This window comes from Pteropus alecto, unplaced genomic scaffold (assembly GCF_000325575.1).
Source record: "Pteropus alecto unplaced genomic scaffold, ASM32557v1 scaffold105, whole genome shotgun sequence".
Taxonomy (NCBI): Eukaryota; Metazoa; Chordata; class Mammalia; order Chiroptera; family Pteropodidae; genus Pteropus; species Pteropus alecto.
In genome coordinates this window covers 7,958,250-7,964,041 of record NW_006436294.1, presented here as the reverse complement: position 1 = coordinate 7,964,041, position 5,792 = coordinate 7,958,250, and the positions used below count along the sequence as shown (strand labels likewise).

At 50.5% G+C, this 5,792-nt stretch overlaps 1 protein-coding gene across 2 annotated transcripts in view; it reads left to right on the top strand.

Moving 5' to 3' along the window:
- The first annotated feature begins 5,573 nt into the window (after positions 1–5,573).
- ZNF16 (zinc finger protein 16) overlaps positions 5,574–5,792 on the top strand; it is an 11,359-nt gene continuing 11,140 nt past the window's right edge. For both annotated transcript variants that reach the window (XM_006913009.3, XM_015590239.2), the window contains exon 1: positions 5,574–5,711. The gene's annotated coding sequence lies outside the window, so the exon portion shown is untranslated. The remainder of the gene's footprint in view (positions 5,712–5,792) is intronic.

Genomic DNA, 5,792 nt, shown 5'->3' with positions numbered 1-5,792 from the left:
CCGAAAAGATATTACAGGGAGAAGCCTTTTGAGTGCAGCGAGTGTCCTAAGGCGGACCAATGTCCTTGTCCTCCACGCCTTGCTCTTGACCCACAGCTGGAGATGTGGGTCAGAAAGGGACGGGGCACTGGTCTTTCTGCTGTAAAAGTTGTTCCGCATATAAGTGCCTGTTAACTTGTGCGTGTGTGTTCCTGTGCCAGTCCTGCTGACTTATCGCGTGTGGTTGCCACTGCATTCCCCCAACCGGTTCTTAGGGTTTATTTATGTACAAGCACTAATGGGGGTGTCCATTCTCACCTGTTTTCAGGCAAGAGTGGGAGGCACTTGGGAGGCTGTGAAGTCTTTGGGCTCTGACCCCAGGTTCCCAGAGGCTGACTCTCCAGGAAGCATGGCTGAGCAGATGGAGGTGGCTTTTCCCCTTTAACACTGTGCACTCAGCACTTTCTATGTACCTGAGGATGAGGCAGCAGAAAACTGCAGTACTGAACTTGAGTGCTGTGTGCAATAGGGCGTGCAGCTGCAAGTATCAGAATCCTGTGTGAGATATCTTAAGCAAAGAGGGAAGCACTGTCTATAAGGATCCTGAGGTGTCTGATGGAACCCCAGGCAGGGAGCTAGCCAGAGCAGGAACTGGGAAGATTTCAGGGTTTCCACCCCTGGATTGTACCCTGGTTTCCCTGCAGACCTGTTTTCTCAGTTTCCTGTTCCACTGGGCTGATGGTGCCCCCCCCCCCACACACACACACACCACTTACACTCCATAACTGCTGCTTCTGAGAGACCTGCCGGAATAAAGCTGAGAACTTCGTGTTTTGATTCATATTCTAAGGGGAGGACTCTGGTCGATCTCTGGTTAGGTGTCCACTCATGTACCCGTAAACCTGTGAGACTGATAAATACAGCCAAGAGTGCAGAGCTTAAGGAAGGGACTCTGGCACACCTGGGTTGGGTGTCAACACCTGTCCGGTTAGCTGTGTCCGGAGGAGCAGAATGATTGCTGGGGCCACTGTATATATTGAGTGGGTAGGAGCAGAGCCTTGAAAAGGATCTGGGGGCATTAGGAGGCCATGAAAATGACAGCCTGTGAAGAGACAGCCACAGAACAGGAAGGCTTTGTGACTAGGGGTCGGGGGAGGGCTGGGAAGGAATCTGCTGCTCTCTCAGGAACCCGTGAGCACCCGACCAGTGCCGGGATTTGCAGGACAGCACGCCTGAGCTGGGGGGGTCCCGCCCCCACTGGAGCAGCCCGCTCTGGGCATGCGGTCCTGGTAGCACTGCCTTGGGCACATCCACATTTCCAGGTCTTAGAGTATCGGGCCGACACAGGCTGGTCGAGAAGGAGAGCTAGAGTGAGCTGGGGAGGCGTGCCTCCAAGCTGGTACATGGGGGTCCTGGGCCAAGGGCATCTGGACTGAGGTCCCAACCCCCTAAATCATGGGCCCAGAGTGGGGGTATCTCTCAGCCCCGGGCGCTGGAGAAGAGCTTGAGGTCAGGATCCCAGTCGGGCTTGGTGCCTGGGGAGGCTTACTCTGTCCACTTGGACCTGTGCCCGCCATCCAGGATGCCCTGCCTTCACTCCAGCCTCTGCCACAAAACCCGCTAAAGCTCCTCCACTGCTTGAGATAGTCCCGCAGCGATAAAAGATGGGCACAGCTCATTAGTGTCAGTGTCATCATGAGATGCCATGTTGCACTCACCACACTGGCAAAATCTTAGTCTTGACAATAACAAGTGCTGCAAAAAGTAGCAACGATTACTGTTATTCAGTGGATGGGAGCGAACCTGGACAGCACATAGGAGGTCGCTTTGCATTAGAAATAAAGACACACTTAGCCCACAGCCCAATTTCACTCCTACGCATACACACAGGAGACACTCGCATGAAAACTAGATGTGTCCTGAAATGTTTGTAGCAGTGATGGCTGTAATGGAAAAATCTGATAACCCAGTGTACGTGGAGAGAAGGCAAGAAGTTTGATTTTATTCATACATGCACTGGAAAAAGGCAGCAATGTGAGTTACGTCAGCATCCTTGAAGCTGTGGCCGTTTGCGGGGGACTGTGGAATTTCCTCGATACACACCAACTTTGTTTGCTTCTAGCAGTGAAACCAGCAGACCCAGGAGATGAGTGCGGTTTGACGCAAGGGAGTGCCAGACTAGCCAATAATGGCAGGACTTTGCCCATTTACTATCAGCAGAAGTCTGGGTAACGGGAATGGGAATTGATTCTAAGGCTGTCAGACCGGGGAAGAGAGTGCAGTGCTCGGTTGCCTGTGTCTGCCTCAACACTGTGGGGTGGACGCCATGCTCTGGGGAGCATGGGTTCCTCAGGTACAAGGAGCCTGTGCCCCTCCAGCTTCAAGAGGACGGCTGCTACCCCCCTGTGGACTGTCACAGGACAGAAGAAACAGCCCCCTGCCTTGCTAAAGTCAGTATTAGTTTTGAGGCTCTTTGCATCGGCTGAGTTTTACTCTAATTCAGAGCATGACATCACCTGGCAGTGGGGAGTTCTCAGTGGTCAGGCAGTGAGGGAAGAGATGTGGGAAGCTGATGACTGCTGTGCATAGAGAAGCATTCAGCATGATTCTTGCTTGTGCTATGTTAGGAGTAGGCTGCCTGTGACTAAAACTGTAGGAGGAAAGGTTTGAAAATAGTTCAGAATACGGACGAGTGCTGGTTATTTGTCACCAATTCCAGCAAAGCCCTCCAAGAGAGACTCAGGCTGGAGGATGGCCCGTGGAGGTGCAGGCAGAGGAGAGCACGGCTGGACAAAGGGCTTCCTTCTGCTACAGCCTGCGATCTGTTCTGACCAAGAGTCTGATGAAAGAGCTCCATGGGACTGATGATGCTGGTGTCTTCTGAACCCCACGCGAAGCTTTGAGCAGTTGAGGCTCTGAAGAGGTAGCCAAGGAACGCCCCACATCCCTCACAAATACTCAAGAGTTTTCAGCCAAACAACAGGGTTAGTCCAGCATTAAACCGAGTGCTGGACCTTTGGTGCAGAGCCCTTGTGACCGCACAGGCCTAATGCCCGTGAAGACATCCCTGCCAACAGAGAGTGGACCTGTGTCTTGCACATGGAAGTTCAGTTTATAAACACTTGATGAAAGAATGGCCAGGGCAGGCACTGCCTTCCCACCTGAGCCTCACAGTCCAGGTAGCCTTAAGGTAGCAACCTTGAGCTAGAGAGATTGGAGGACAGCATGCACGTAGAGGTCAATATGTAAAAGACGAGTTCTCAGGCTTAAGCCCACAACTAGGTTTGGCCTTTGCATGGAGGTCTGCAGACAACAAGCTGACCCAGACTCTCAACTGCCCATTCGGAAGCCCCTGCCAAACTTCGTTGCCCCAGCTAGAGTGGCCTCTCACAATCCTTTGCGGGTGAACATGGGAATCATGGACAAGGAAGCCCCCTGGAAGGGCAAGTGAGAACTGATGAGGCCCAGGGAGTTCTTACAGAGCCGGGTGCCAGGGCACTGTCCTGGAGCTTCCTGCCATGCCGGGTAGAGGGTGTCCAGCATATGTACAGAGGTGCCCATGGGAGGACTCTGCAGACCACTGCTAAGCTCATTCACTTATATCTGGAAACTTTGCATTCAAAAAACTACACAGTATGCACAGCAACCACACGCCAGGTTTACTCCCGGGACGCTGCCCACAGAGTTGGAATGCTGCATGTGTTTCCCACCATCGTCTTCCTCCACACTGCAGGGGACATGGTGAGAGGCGACTTGCTCTTTGGTTAGAGGACCTCGTGGAGAGGCTGCACACGTCCGCCGGCGGGCCTTTGGGTTGTTGCCCTTGCCCAGGGACCAAGTGCAGCAGTGTCCCATGGAAGGACACTGGCAGACACGGTTCGTCATCTCTGTTAGCAGCTGCTTTCCTCTTCCCCTCCAAGTCAGCTGATGAAACATCCCCAGGGCAGGAATTGGCAATCCTGATGACTGCTTAGAGGAAGCCACCACACAAACACATGATTTCACATGAGAGAAAAGCATATGAACCTGAAGTGCTAACACGCATGATCTGGGCTTCGACATTTCCAGCCCAACAGTGTGAAGTTGTATCTCACTGACATTTAACTTGCATTTCTCTGATAGCTATTCAGAGCATCTCCTCTATCCCAGGATCTCAAAAATATTTCCTGTGCATTTTTTCTGCTAACCTCATTTCTTTACTGTTCATATTCAGTTCACTTAGAGACGACCATTCTCTATGTTATTAGGGTTCTGGTTCTGTTTTTTCCATTGAGTGAGGTCATTTTTTCAATGCCTAATAACAACCCACCCTTTTACCACTAATTGTGGTGCCACTTTTATCGCCTGTTAACTTCCGTTTGTACAAACGTCTGACACTGGGCTCTCTGTTGTACTGCCTTTGTTGTGAATTTTTGCACTGATACTGGAAACACATCCTCCCACCTTTGCCCTTTGTAGGTTGATTTGGCTATTCATTAACTTTTCTTTTTCCATACTCATTTTGAGTTTTCTTCTAAAAAAATCCAAGTAGATCTTTGATTGGATTGCTGTGAATTTGTAGGTTAAATTGGAAGAAATGTTACGTCTTTCAGATGTTAAATTGTTCCATATAACAGCAAGAAATTGCTCTTTGATTCAGATAGTCTTCTGTGTCTTTTGCTAAATTTTTGAGTCTTCTCCACATAGGGCTTGAGTGCTTTTGGTTAATTCCCCAGTATTTTGTAGTTTTGGTGGCTCTTGTGGAGGGCATTTCATTTTTTTTTTTTTTTCGTTACATTATCTAATTGGTCATTGCTCGTGCAGAGAAATGTTTCTTTTTGTAACTTCTTAAGATAAATGCGTTTGTTTTCTTTCATAACAAAACCAGGATCTGTGACATATTTATATATTGTATCTGTTCTCTGGAAAATTTTAATGACTATTATATATTTTACACTTTACACCCAGTTTCTCAGGTGTAAGAATGAAGAGTTTGGTTTTCATTGCCTTATAGTCCGTATTTTTCCAGTTAGTATCATTTTTTATTGCAAGGTTATGTAGACAGTGCTTCGTAAATTACAATACATAGGTTTTTTTGACCAACTTTTTATGTATTTCTAATTTTGATAGTTTAATCTGCCTGCAAGATGTATGCCTTAAAATATTTGTATTCTTTGTATCTGAGTGTATCATCAACTTTTGTAAATGTTCCATGAAAAGTCCCATGAAATGTATACTACCTGTCGAAGAAATTTGAGTTTTCCCCTCTGTCCCGTCGCATCATTTGCTGATTGGGGATTCAGTCGTTCCACGTGGATCCTCCGGTTTTTATCACGCTACAGTCTGTTCCGATTCTAGGCGCCTGTGTATCTAAGTCCCACAGCAGCGGTATATCTCATTCTCCCAGCCTTTCTAATCGTTTGTCCTTTTATATTTAGTTACCACCTCGTTAGTTGCGGGGTCCGGCTCTGACAGCGGTCATCCCACGGGGGCTCCGAGCGCGGTGCGGGAGTCAGGCGCGGAGCCACCGAGTCGCCTCGGTCTCCCGCCGCCTAGAGCGACTACCCTGGCCCTGGCGGGGCGGGCCCGCGGGCCGGAAGTCGGGGCGGGACTTCAGGATTGCGTCCCGGGCCGAACCGCTTCGGCACCGCGGCTTTGCGCCCTTCCCCGAGCGACGCCCGGCCGAGGGGCGTTCGCGGGGGTCAAGGCTGCTCGTTGCCGACGCGCTCTCGCGTGACTCCCACTCCCCTGCGGTGGGTGCCGGCGCCGGGCGGGCTGGACTCCGAAGGGCGGGGGTCGTGGGAACCGCGGTCGGAGGGGCGGGTGCTCGGCCT